Source organism: Triticum dicoccoides, chromosome 2A (assembly GCF_002162155.2).
Source record: "Triticum dicoccoides isolate Atlit2015 ecotype Zavitan chromosome 2A, WEW_v2.0, whole genome shotgun sequence".
In the NCBI taxonomy this organism is placed as follows: Eukaryota; Viridiplantae; Streptophyta; class Magnoliopsida; order Poales; family Poaceae; genus Triticum; species Triticum dicoccoides.
In genome coordinates this window covers 148,706,319-148,721,307 of record NC_041382.1, presented here as the reverse complement: position 1 = coordinate 148,721,307, position 14,989 = coordinate 148,706,319, and positions in this window count along the sequence as shown.

Below are 14,989 nucleotides of genomic sequence, written 5' to 3'. Positions count from 1 at the left end.
CAGTCGATGGAGCCAAGAGTTCTTCAGATGGGATTGGTGAGTGCAATAGTGTTGGAGTGTGTGGACATTTTTTTCTCCAGGGAAGTCAAATCAGTGGTGGTTCTGTTCATTGCATTGATGTAATATTTGTATTCTCTGAAGGTGACGGTTCTGATTTAATCCCTTTGAACCCAAGTGAGGCTGATAGCCTAAATAAATGTTTGCTCTACGTAACATAACATCTATAACTTTTGTATTTAGCCTTCTATTGCATCAGGGGCAAACAAGTGCTATCTTGTTTAAGTTTTACTTTCCTATATTGTAGAGTGCTTGATTGTAGGACTACACATGTTGAATCGTGATAACTATGGCATTAGGTTTCTCAAAGCCAAAGTTCAGTTTCTACCACCCCACTGAGATTCTAATGTAGTTCTGTTGGTGTTAGAAATATACCTCGTAGTAGGACATATATAGATGGAACACTCGTTCCTACAATTCAGCAACCAAAGTGTGTTCCTTTTCCTTCCACAGTTACTTGCTTATCTACTTGAAATCTAATCTTTCAATTATAATGTGCCATAAATTTTCTTTTAAGGAAAAATAATGGAAAAAGGGAAGAGATGAAGATGATGCTGAAGCATGAGTGCGAGAGAGGCTAGCAAAACTTAAAGCAAGGAATGGTGCAGACTTTGAACGTTTTGGGTCCTAAAAAATTTCAAATATAAATGAAGATTCTGGAGGCTGAGCCAGTCAATGACAAACTAATAGGAGGAAGGTGATATAACATGCTTCTGTTTGGTTACTGCATCAATTATAAAACTGCATCTACTACTTCAGTTTTGAGGCACTTCATACACCATCTTGTTTTGTTATTTGTAGCACACTGAATTAATGCCTACCTTTGAAGTAACTTGAGTTCTTAGGTCCAAAACGACTAGAGATGTTGAGGACAAATACATGGCAAAAGCAGGAATGTGACCACAAGCAAGCTGAGGAGGTATATACATGTTTCTCTTGGCTATCGCCATGTGATACTATTTCTTTGTTGTTTGACATTCAATCGTTATCTTGATAAATTTGGAAGGAACTCAAAGCCTCACAATCTTGATAATGCTATTTCTTATAAGGAGTACCTTATAAGATGCATTGATCACTTCAGAAAGAGCTAAGCTTATAAGATGCATTGTTTATACTGCATGCACCTTTGTTTGTGATGTTAGGCGATTTAAAATATTGAAGCAGGAAATATTGGCCAAGTCAAACCTCTTAGTTTTGCTTGTCCCATCGGAACCCTGCTCTGTTAGCTTACTGCAAGTATTACCTTGTAGAATCAAATTGGAAGTGATAAACTGCAGATTTGAATGGCAGTCTATTTAGATAGCGATGCTTTGCCCATTTCCTAAATTTTTCTCTATGAGTAGGTCCCTTCTGCTCTGGGTTGTGTGATCTGTACTGTACATTTGTTCTATGGAGATTCTTCTTCAGCTTGTTTATCTTACAGTCATTCCTTTACGCATTCACATCAAAACCGATTTCTTGTTGGCTGTGCACTTGCCTTATTGGAAACAGAAATAGAACTCTGTTCCGTTATTTTCCCTGTATTCAACCTTCATGGTTCATAGGGTAACAAGCACAGTATTTGGAGGAGATGGCATTTACTATTGGTGGCTTATTTGTATGCCTAACAAGTTGGGTGCAATGCTCATTTGGTAAAAAAAATCTTCATAGGTAGGTCTTTGATCTTGTTCATGTGCTAGTCTGGGTTAGGTGACAAGCTCGTTTTCTTTGCTTAATAATATCAGCGCTTCGCAAAACACAGTTCTCTATTTATAATCTGTTAATTCCACTTGTCCAATTTTCCATCTGATGTTCACTTGTCCAGCTTAATAATATTAGCAGCATCGCAAAACACAGTTCTCTATATTGATGATCTGTAATTCTTTTTCTTGATTGATGTCTATTTTTGCATCTACTGCTCTATGTTCTCAGCTTGCTTCATTTGTAACTAGTGCATAATATGCTTACTTAGGCCCTGTTCGGCAACATACCACAACCACAAATCCTCAACTTGATCACTCATCACCAATCGCCAGCTTCCTAGGCAAAAACTCGGTTTGTGGGGATGAGTAGTAGTTTCCCCCCTATTGTTCTCCTATTTAACTATGTATAGAGAGCATACAAAGAGCTTTTGATCACTACAAAATTGTACTCTTGCAAAGGAAATATATACGTAAATTTTGAAAATAGCATGAAAAATATTGAGAATCATGAACATCGAGTTTTAGACATGTCATAGAACAAAGGCCTCACATTTAGCATAAGTTTGCAAATAAAAAAGGCACATACATGTCTCAGTGTGAGCAGCCATGCCATGCCATCAGTGTGAGCTGTTGAATCCTTGCAAAAATCTCATATGGAAGCCCTGAAAATTTCATATGGAAGCCACTGGGTTTCATAACTGGCCCTTAGTCACTTAAATATTACCTGGTCTTTGTTTCTAGTCCCGGATTCTGTGTGGTGTACAGTTCACAGATTCTTGTGTTTATCTTGCTTTCTCAACTGCTTCCTTACGCTGCTATAACTATCATTTCCAGCAATTGCTTCCTCCAGATTCCCTGTGGTCTTTGTCAATGGTTGCTTTAAAACTAAATTACTCTACACTGAATATTTACATTGGTTGCTCAAAGTAAAAATATGTACTCTGCACTGAATATTAACTTGTGGTCGTGTTTTTTAGAAGAGAACAATATCGATGTCAGAAGTAGTAACAGGAAGTAATAGCAGCCTATCCTACATCCACTAATGTCATTTAAATCCCAAAAGCACTTATATGCCGCTGATTAAAAAAAAGCTTTCACTAGTAAGTTATAACTTGACATACTGTTTTGCCATGGAATCCTGCTTATATTCACTAGGTACTACTTTGTCTACTTAGAATTAGCTCCTGGCATGTTCGGTGTAAATCAATTATGTACGAATTTCTGGTTTGTGATATTTGACCATGGATAATTTTTGTATGTGTAGTGCAAATGATTCTTGCCTGATCTAATTATGTAATATTGCTTTCTGTGATTGTTGGAAATATGCCCTAGAGGCAATAATAAATTAGTTATTATTATATTTCCTTGTTCATGATAATCGTTTATTATCCATGCTAGAATTGTATTGATAGGAAACTCAGATACATGTGTGGATACATAGACAACACCATGTCCCTAGTAAGCCTCTAGTTGACTAGCTCGTTGATCAATAGATGGTTACGGTTTCCTGACCATGGACATTGGATGTCATTGATAACGGGATCACATCATTAGAAGAATGATGTGATGGACAAGACCCAATCCTAAGCATAGCACAAGATCGTGTAGTTCTCATGCTAAAGCTTTTCTAATGTCAAGTATCATTTCCTTGGACCATGAGATTGTGCAACTCCCGGATATCGTAGGAATACTTTGGGTGTGCCAAACGTCACAACGTAACTGGGTGGCTATAAAGGTGCACTACGGGTATCTCCGAAAGTGTCTGTTGGGTTGGCACGAATCGAGACTGGGATTTGTCACTCCATGTAAACGGAGAGGTATCTCTGGGCCCACTCGGTAGGACATCATCATAATGTGCACAATGTGACCAAGGAGTTGATCACGGGATGATGTGTTACGGAACGACTAAAGAGACTTGCCGGTAACGAGATTGAACAAGGTATCGGGATACCGACGATCGAATCTCGGGCAAGTATCGCACCACTAGACAAAGGGAATTGTATACGAGATTGATCGAATCCTCGACATCGTGGTTCATCCGATGAGACCATCGTGGAACATGTGGGAACCAACATGGGTATCCAGATCCTGCTGTTGGTTATCAACCGGAGAACGTCTCGGTCATGTCTGCATGGTTCCTGAACCCGTAGGGTCTACACACTTAAGGTTCGATGACGCTAGGGTTATAAGGAATAGATATACGTGGTTACCGAATGTTGTTCGGAGTCCCGGATGATATCCCGGACGTCATGAGGAGTTCCGGAATGGTCCGGAGGTAAATATTTATATATGGTAAGTCCTGTTTTGGTCACCGGAAAGGTTTCGGGTTTTATCGGTAACGTACCGGGACCACCGGGAGGGTCCCGGGGGTCCACCAAGTGGGGCCACAAGCCCCGGAGGGCTGCATGGGCCAAGTGTGGGAGGGGACCAGCCCCAGGTGGGCTGGTGCGCTCCCCCACAAGGGCCCAAGGCGCCTAAGGGGAGGAGGGCGGGCAAACCCTAAGGGCAGATGGGCCTTAAGGCCCATGCCTGGTGCGCCTCCCTCTCCCCCTCCCCTGGCCGCCCCACCAGATGGGATCTGGGCTGGCCGCCGCCCCTAGGGTGGAACCCTAGGTGGGGGCGCAGCCCCCTCCCTCTCCCCTATATATAGTTGAGGTCTTTGGGGCTGCCAACACATGAGTTTCTGACCTCTCCCTGGCGCAGCCCTACCTCTCTTTCTCCTCATACCTCGCGGTGCTTGGCGAAGCCCTACTGGATCACCATGCTCCTCCACCACCACCACACCGTTGTGCTGCTGCTGGATGGAGTCTTCCTCAACCTCTCCCTCTCTCCTTGCTGGATCTAGGCATGGGAGACGTCACCGGGCTGTACGTGTGTTGAACACGGAGGTGCCGTCCGTTCGGCACTAGGATCTCCGGTGATTTGGATCACGACGTGTACGAGTCCTTCACGCCCGTTCTCTTGAACGCTTCCGCTTAGCGATCTACAAGGGTATGTAGATGCACTCTCCTTCCCCTTGTTGCTGGTTTCTCCATAGATAGATCGTGGTGACACGTAAGAAAATTTTGAATTTCTGCTACGTTACCCAACAGTGGCATCATGAGCTAGGTCTATTGCATAGATTCTATGCACGAGTAGAACACAAAGTAGTTGTGGGCGTTGATTTTGTTCAATATGCTTACCGTTACTAGTCCAATCTTGTTTCGACGGTATTGTGGGATGAAGCGGCCCGGACCGACCTTACACGTACTCTTACGTGAGACAGGTTCCACCGACTGACATGCACTAGTTGCATAAGGTGGCTAGCGGGTGCCAGTCTCTCCCACTTTAGTCGGAACGGATTCAATGAAAAGGGTCCTTATGAAGGGTAAATAGCAATTGGCATATCACATTGTGGTTTTGCGTAGGTAAGAAACGTTCTTGCTAGAAACCCATAGCAGCCACGTAAAACATGCAAACAACAATTAGAGGACGTCTAACTTGTTTTTGCAGGGTATGCTATGTGATGTGATATGGCCAAGAAGAATTTGATGAATGATATGTGATGTATGAGATTGATCATGTTCTTGTAATAGGAATCATGACTTGCATGTCGATGAGTATGACAACCGGAAGGAACCATAGGAGTTGTCTTAATTTATTTATGACCTGCGTGTCAACATAAATGTCATGTAATTACTTTACTTTATTGCTAACCGTTAGCTGTAGTAGTAGAAGTAATAGTTGGCGAGACAACTTCATGAAGACACGATGATAGAGATCATGATGATGGAGATCATGGTGTCATGCCGGTGACGATGATGATCATGGAGCCCCGAAGATGGAGATCAAGAGGAGCAAAGTGATGATGGCCATATCATGTCACTATTTGATTACATGTGATGTTTATCATGTTTATGCATCTTATTTGCTGAGAACAACGGTAGTAAATAAGATGATCCCTCATTAAAATTTCAAGAAAGTGTTCCCCCTAACTGTGCACCGTTGCGAAAGTTCATCGTTTCGAAGCACCACGTGATGATCAGGTGTGATAGATTCTTACGTTCGAATAAAACGGGTGTTGACGAGCCTAGCATGTACAAACATGGCCTCGGAACACATGAAAAACACTTAGGTTGACTTGATGAGCCTAGCCTGTACAGACATGGCCTCGGAACACAAGAGACCGAAAGGTCGAGCATGAGTCGTATGGTAGATACGATCAACATGAAGATGTTCACCGATGTTGACTAGTCCATCTCACGTGATGATCGGACACGGCCTAGTTGACTCGGATCATGTAATCACTTAGATGACTAGAGGGATGTCTATCTGAGTGGGAGTCCATAAGATGAACTTAATTATCCTGAACATAGTCAAAAGGTCTTCGCAAATTATGTCATGGCTCGCGCCTTAGTTCTACTGTTTAGATATGTTCCTAGAGAAAATTTAGTTGAAAGTTGATAGTAGCAATTATGCGGACTAGGTCCGTAAACTGAGGATTGTCCTCATTGCTTCATAGAAGGCTTATGTCCTTAATGCACCGCTCAGTGTGCTGAACCTCGAACATCGTCTGTGGATGTTGTGAACATCTGACATACACATTTTGATAACTACGTGATAGTTCAGTTAAACGGTTTAGAGTTGAGGCACCGAAGACGTTTTGAAACGTCGCGAAACATATGAGATGTTTCGAGGGCTGAAATTGGGATTTCAGGCTCGTGCCCACGTCAAGAGGTATAAGACCTCCGACGATTTTCTTAGCCTGCAAACTAAGGGAGAAAAGCTCAATTGTTGAGCCTGTGCTCAGATTGTCTGAGTACAACAATCATTTGAATCGAGTGGGAGTTGATCTTCCAGATGAGATAGTGATGTTTCTCCGAAGTCATTACCACCAAGCTGCTAGAGCTTCGTGATGAACTATAATATATTGGGGACATATATGATGATCCTTGAGATATTCGCGATGTTTGACACCACAAAAGTTGAAATCAAGAAGGAGCATCAATTGTTGATGGTTGGTGAAACCACTAGTTTCAAGAAGGGCAAGGGCAAGAAGGGATACTTCATGAAACGGAAAATCAGCTGCTGCTCTAGTGAAGAAACCCAAGGTTGAACCCAAACCTGAGACTAAGTGCTTCTGTAATAAGGGGAACAGCCACTGGAGCAGAATTACCCTAGATACTTGGTAGATAAGAAGGCTGGCAAGGTCGATAGAAGTATATTGGATATACATTGTGTTGATGTGTACTTTACTAGTACTCCTAGTAGCACCATGGTATTAGATACCGGTTTGGTTGCTAAGTGTTAGTAAACTCGAAATAAAAGGCTACGGAGTAAACGGAGACTAGCTAAAGGTGAGCTGGCGATATGTGTTGGAAGTTTTTCCCAAGCTTGATGTGATCAAGCATCGCACGCTCCCTCTACCATCGAGATTGGTGTTTGCATTGAGCATAGACATGATTGGATTATGTCTATCGCAATACGGTTATTCATTTAAGGAGAATAATGGTTACTCTGTTTATTTGAATAATACCTTCAATGGTCTTGCACCCAAAAATGAATGGTTTATTGAATCTCGATCGTAGTGATACACATGTTCTTGCCAAAAGATATAAGATAGTAATGATAGTACCACCTACTTGTGGCACTGCCACGTAAGTCATATCGGTATAAAACGCATGAAGAAGCTCCATGTTGATGGATCTTTGGGCTCACTCGTTTTTTGAAAAGTTTGAGACATGCGAACCATGTCTATTGGTGTATATGCATGAAGAAACTCCATGCAAATGGACCGTTTGGACTCACTTGATTTTGAATCACTTGAGACATGAAAATCATACCACATGGGCAAGATGACTGAAAGCCTTGTTTTCAGTAAAATGGAACTAGAAAGCAACTTGTTGGAAGTAATACATTTTGATGTGTGCAGTCCAATGAGTGCTAAGGCGTGTAGTGGATATCATTATGTTCTTACTTCATGGATGATTTGAGTAGACGTTGAGTATATTTACTTGATGAATCAAGAGTCTGAATTATTGAAAGGTTCAAGTAATTTCAGGGTGAAGGTGAGAGATCGTCGTGACAAGAGGATAAAATGTCTATGATATGATCATAGAGATGAATATCTGAATTACGAGTTTGGCACAGAATTAAGACATTGTGGAAATTGTTTCACAACTAATACAGCCTGGAACACCATAGTGTGATGGTGTGTCCGAACATCATAATTGCACCCTATTGGATATGATGCATACCATGATGTCTCTTATCGAATTACCACAATAGTTTATGGGTTAGGCATTAGAGAAAACCACATTCACTTTAAATAGGGCATCACGTAATTCCGATGAGATGGCACCGTATGAACTATGGTTTAGAGAAACCTAAGCTGTCATTTCTTAAAAGTTTGGGGCTGCAACGCTTATGTGAAAAAGTTTCAAGCTGATAAGCTCGAACCCAAAGCGGATAAATGCATCTTCATAGGACACCCAAAAACAGTTGGGTATAACTCCTGTCTCCGATCCAAAAGCAATAAGGGATTGTTTCTAGAATCGGGTCCTTTCTCGAGGAAAAGTTTCTCTCGAAAGAATTGAGTGGGAGGATGGTGGAGACTTGATGAGGTTATTGAACCGTCTCTTCAACTAGTGTGCGGCAGGGCACAGGGAGTTGTTCCTATGGCACCTACACCAATTGAAGTAGAAGCTTATGATAGTGATCATGAAACTTCAGATCAAGTCACTACCAAACCTCGTGGGATGACAAGGATGCGTACTACTTCAGAATGGTACGTAATCCTGTCTTGGAAGTCATGCTGCTAGACAACAATGAACCTACGAGCTATGGAGAAGCGATGGTGGGCCTGAATTCCGACAAATGGTTAGAAGCCATGAAATCCGAGATAGGATCCATGTATCAGAACAAAGCATGGACTTTGGTGGACTTGCCCAATGATCGGCAAGCCATTGAGATAAATAGATCTTTAAGAAGAAGACGGACGTAGACGGTAATGTCATCGTCTATGAAGCTCGACTTGTGGCGAAGAGTTTTCCACAAGTTCAAGGAGTTGACTACGATGAGATCTTCTCATCCATAGAAATGCTTAAGTCCGTCGGAATCATGTTAGCATTAGCTGCATTTATGTAATCTGGCAGATGGATGTCAAAACGAGCTTCCTTACCAGTTTTCGTAAGGAAAGGTTGTATGTGATACAATCAGAAAGGTTTTGTCGATCCTAAGGATGCTAAAAGGTATGCTAACTCCAGCGATCCTTCTAAGGACTGGAGTAAGCATCTCGGAGTTGGAATGTACGCTTTGATGAGATGATCAAAGATTTTGGGTTTATACAAAGTTTATGAGAAACTTGTATTTCCAAAGAAGTGAGTGGGAGCACTATGGAATTTCTGATGAGTATATGTTGTTGACATATTGTGGATCAGAAATGATGTAGAATTTCTGGAAAGCATATAGGGTTATTTGAAAAGTGTTTTTCAATAGAAAACCTGGATTAGGCTACTTGAACATTGAGCATCAAGATCTATGAGGATAGATCAAAAACGCTAAATGGTACTTTCAAATGAGCACATACCTTGACATGATCTTGAAGGTGTTCAAGATGGATCAGTCAAGGAAGGAGTTCTTGCCTAAGTTGTAAGGTATGAAGTTAAGACTTAAAGCTTGACCACGGCAGAAGAAAGAGAAAGGACGAATGTCGTCCCCTATGCTTTTGTCATAGGCTCTATACGGTATGCCATGCTGAGTACCGCACCTGATGTGTGCCTTGCCACATGTCTGGCAAGAGGGTACAAAGGTGATCCAGGAGTGGATCACTAGATAGCGGTCAAAATTATCCTTGGAGTAATAAGGACATATTTCTCGATTATGGAGGTGATAAAGAGTTCGGCGTAAAGGGTTACATCGATGCAAGCTTTAACACCTATCCGAATGACTCTGAGTAGCAAACCGGATACGTATAGTGGAGCAACCATTTGGAATAGCTCCAAGTGGAGCGTGGAAGCAGCATTTATAATATGACCTAAAGATTTGCAAAGTACATACGGATCTGATTGTTGCAGACCCGTTGACTAAAACCTCTCTCACAAGCAAAACATGATCAAACCCCAGAACTCATTGAGTCTTAATCACATGATGATGTGAACTAGTTTAGTGACACTAGTAAACTCTTTGGATATTGGTCACATGGCGATGTGACCTGTGAGTGTTAATCACATGGCAATGTGAACTAGATTATTGACTCTAGTGCAAGTGGGAGACTGTTGGAAATATGCCCTAGAGGCAATAATAAATTAGTTATTATTATATTTTCTTGTTCATGATAATCGTTTATTATCCATGCTAGAATTGTATTGATAGGAAACTCAGATACATGTGTGGATACATAGACAACACCATGTCCCTAGTAAGCCTCTAGTTGACTAGCTCGTTGATCAATAGATGGTTACGGTTTCCTGACCATGGACATTGGATGTCATTGATAACGGGATCACATCATTAGAAGAATGATGTGATGGAAAAGACCCAATCCTAAGCATACCACAAGATCGTGTAGTTCTCATGCTAAAGCTTTTCTAATGTCAAGTATCATTTCCTTAGACCATGAGATTGTGCAACTCCCGGATACCGTAGGAATACTTTGGGTGTGCCAAACGTCACAACGTAACTGGGTGGCTATAAAGGTGCACTACGGGTATCTCCGAAAATGTCTGTTGGGTTGGCATGAATCGAGACTGGGATTTGTCACTCCGTGTAAACGGAGAGGTATCTCTGGGCCCACTCGGTAGGACATCATCATAATGTGCACAATGTGACCAAGGAGTTGATCACGGGATGATGTGTTACAGAACGACTAAAGAGACTTGCCGGTAACGAGATTGAACAAGGTATCGGGATACCGACGATCAAATCTCGGGCAAGTATCGCACCACTAGACAAAGGGAATTGTATACGAGATTGATCAAATCCTCGACATCGTGGTTCATTCGATGAGACCATCGTGGAACATGTGGGAACCAACATGGGTATCCAGATCCCGCTGTTGGTTATTAACCGGAGAACGTCTCGGTCATGTCTGCATGGTTCCCGAACCCGTAGGGTCTACACACTTAAGGTTTGATGACGCTAGGGTTATAAGGGATAGATATACGTGGTTACCGAATGTTGTTCGGAGTCCCGGATGATATCCCGGACATCATGAGGACTTACGGAATGGTCCGGAGGTAAATATTTATATATGGTAAGTCCTGTTTTGGTCACCGGAAAGGTTTCGGGTTTTATCGGTAACGTACCGGGACCACCGAGAGGGTCCCGGGGGTCCACCAAGTGGGGCCACAAGCCCCGGAGGGCTGCATGGGCCAAGTGTGGGAGGGGACCAGCCCCAGGTGGGCTGGTGCGCCCCCCCCACAAGGGCCTAAGGCGCCTAAGGGGGGGGAGGGGGGCAAACCCTAAGGGCAGATGGGCCTTAGGGTCCATGCCTGGTGCGCCTCCCTCTCCCCCTCCCCTGGCCGCCCCACCAGATGGGATCTGGGCTGGCCGCTGCCCCTAGGGTGGAACCCTAGGTGGGGGCGCAGCCCCCTCCCTCTCCCCTATATATAGTTGAGGTCTTTGGGGCTGCCAACACATGAGTTTCTGACCTCTCCCTGGCGCAGCCCTACCTCTCTTTCTCCTCATATCTCGCGGTGCTTAGCAAAGCCCTGCTGGATCACCATGCTCCTCCACCACCACCACGCCGTTGTGCTGCTGCTGGATGGAGTCTTCCTCAACCTCTCCCTCTCTCCTTGCTGGATCAAGGCATGGGAGACGTCACTGGGCTGTAGTGTGTTGAACGCGGAGGTGCCGTCCGTTCGGCACTAGGATCTCCGGTGATTTGGATCACGACGAGTACGGCTCCTTCAACCCCGTTCTCTTGAACGCTTCCGCTTAGCGATCTACAAGGGTATGTAGATGCACTCTCCTTTCCCTCGTTGCTGGTTTCTCCATAGATAGATCTTGGTGACACGTAAGAAAATTTTGAATTTTTGCTACGTTACCCAACAGTGATGATGAAGTGCAACACATTTAGAAGAGTTTTATTTATGCCGATGAGTTAAATTGTTACATGTCAAAATCTTTAATTTGTCTCTTCAAAAATCTGAAACAAGAGCTCCATTTTGAGTTTCCAGTCTGTTGCAGGTTTCCGAAAGGTACACAAGTTGATGGAGATTTGAAAGGCCTTCAAGCCGTTGAAGATTTGGAAGACCTATAATTAAGTTGGCGGAGTAATAATGTCATATGCCTTATTTGTTGAACCTGGAGACTTGCTCTGCTCAGTTTGGTTGTGTGGCACATTTAGAAATATATGTACTTCTCCTTTTGTGGCACTACATTTTGTGGCGCACATCTAGAAACATATATGTACTTCTCCTTTTGTGGCACAACCTCCTTGTATATGATTGTTATATATGTTTATTGAATCAAGTTTAAGGTTTTTGATGAGGCCTATATGTTACTTTGATTGATGAAGTGAATGTATAAATTGTGTGTTACGTCATGATTGCTTGAACATAATGAATGGATATTACATTAGGGATGCATAGAACAGTTTGCTAGTGAAATCAATGTACTGGCATAAAAACTGCCGGGTGAAGATACTTGTGCCGGCAGTAGAACTGCCGGTAATTGTAGTTGCATGTGCCTTGACCAATCCGCCGGGAGAAAATGGACTGCCGGCAAATAGATGGGCAAGGGCAAAAAAACTGCCGGGAGAAGTCTATCTGCCGGGACAAGTAATCCCCGGCACCCGTTCTCATGGCGGTTCTATCTGCCGGGAGAAACACTGTCCCGGCAGTTTATTTGCCCTCTAAAGTGCCTTTTCCTAGCAGTTTTTCTGCCCTTGTATTAGTGTTGTGGTGTAGTGCTTCATCGCTACCCCTCTCGTCACGTTCTTCCATGGTTATCTCAAGATTCGCGGACCATTATTCATCAACGAATAATGGTTATGCCGACCTTATGATCTGAGGTTTACTGTGGAAGGGCTGGCCTATTTGCAGATTGCAAAGTCCAACAAATTTGTGAGTGCGCAAGTGATGGAACACATGGCCTCCTGCTAGCCAATTGGCTGATGAGGTTTGATGGCTAAAAATCACCAGCGATAGACGTCAGACATTTTTTGGGACTTTAAAACATATTTTTTTAAGAAAAAAGTGAATACTTTTTGAAACGCGAGCCTTTTCCAAAATTGTGAATCTTTTTTTCAAAAACTCAAACATGTTTTGAAAATGCAAAAACAAAAAATCTCAAATATTTTTTGAAAACACGAACATTCTAGAACCTTGTACATTATTTGAAAAATGGGTACATTTTTTGAAATTTTGAGCAAAATTTGAAGTAAGGAATGTTTTAAAAAATGGGAACATTTTTTGAAATTTTGACTAAAATCTGTAAATATGATTATTTTGTGGGAACTCCAAACAAAATTCGAAAGTATGAATTTTCTTATCTGTGGACAAAATTTGAAAAGGGAACATGTCTTGGAATCCCGAACACAATTTGGAAACATGAACATTTTCTAAAATGTGGACACTCCTTAAAAATTTGAACAATTAAAAAAGGATATTTTATTAAACACTAGAAGAATTTTTAAACATCTCAAAAAAGTTGAAGACTTGGAACATCTTTTGAAAAAATGAACATTTTGTGAAATTGCAAATTTTATAGAACACATTAAAAATATTTTTTAAGTGAACATTATTTTGAATATTTGAACATTTTTAAAAATTTAAAAATTATGAAAAAAGGAAAAAGAAAAAGAAAGAACAACTTTAAAAAGAATAGCTTAAGAGAAATGACTGACAAAAAGACTAATCTTAGTCAATCTAATTATCTGAATGCAGCTCTATTTTTCTTTTGACGGAAAAAGATAACTTTATTAAATAGAAACTACAATTATCTCCATTTGAGGCTCCTTAAACCATGCAAGCCATAAAAAACCCTAGCTACCCTTGTAAGTTCATGGACGACCCTATTTGCTTTCCTATTACAATGATTGACATTACAGTGCGACGAAATCACATGCCATAAAATAACAATCGCCAAAAACAACCACACCCGCCGCTGCCACATACCGCCCTCCATTCTTCATGATGCCAATGATCTTAAAATTATTTGAGTTAATAACGCTGGCTCTTCATGATATGCGCGGTGTGGTGAACTACCTGCTAATTCTTGTGTAACATCAATTTTTGTATTGGGTCTGTGTAGGACTCATCTAGATGTGACATAACGATGTCACATCTAAGTTGAAATCATCACCTGCTTATAGCCTTTTGTTTGTTTGTTGTTTTTCTTTTTTGGTATTGTATCGTCTGGGCCCATAGAAACGCTCGCATGGGCAAGGCCCAGCTCACTCTACGACCTGTAGCTAATCGTACGTAGTAACGATTTGTATTTTTTATTCCTTTTGTTTCTTTTATTTTCTATTTTCTCTTTTTTCTTTCAGGTGTAGTTTTTTTTCAGTTCTAATATATGTCAAAAAATTAAAATACACACTGATTGTTTTTGGATATACGGTGAACATTGTTTGTAATACACATTGAACAAATTATAAAATTATGGTGAACATAATTGTAATACACATTGAACAAATATTTAGTATATGGTGACCTTCTTCTAATATATATTGAACTTATTTTCTATGTATTGTGTATGTTTCTTAACGTATGTACGGTGAACCTTTTACAAAATACTCACTGAAGAATTTTAAAATGTACACTGACTTCTAACGATAAATAAAACAATAGAAGAGGAAAAATAAAAAACTGGTCAAAAAAACTTGAAAAATGTTCACGTATTAAAAAATATGTGGATTAAAACAATCATGAATTTGAACATTGTTTGCAAATTCGAAACATGTTAGTTTAAAATGGACCCTAGTTGCATGTCATGGGTGAAGTTGCAACTAAGAAGAATATTAGTCGGGCCCCCAATTGCATATCGAGGGTGGAGTTGAATAATAATAGGTACTTCAGAACATTGTTACAAGAGTAAATCACCTCTACAACTACAAACATTTTTGCAACCAAGGACCCTCGACAAACACACTCTCCTAGTTGCGAGTCGATGTTCGGCATGCAACTGGCAACCCTCGACAAACACACACACCCCTAGTTGCGAGTAGTTGCGAGTCAATGCTCGGCATGCAACTGGGGACCCTCGACAAACACGCACACACGCGCGCACACGCACACACACACACACACACATCCGTAGTTATGAGT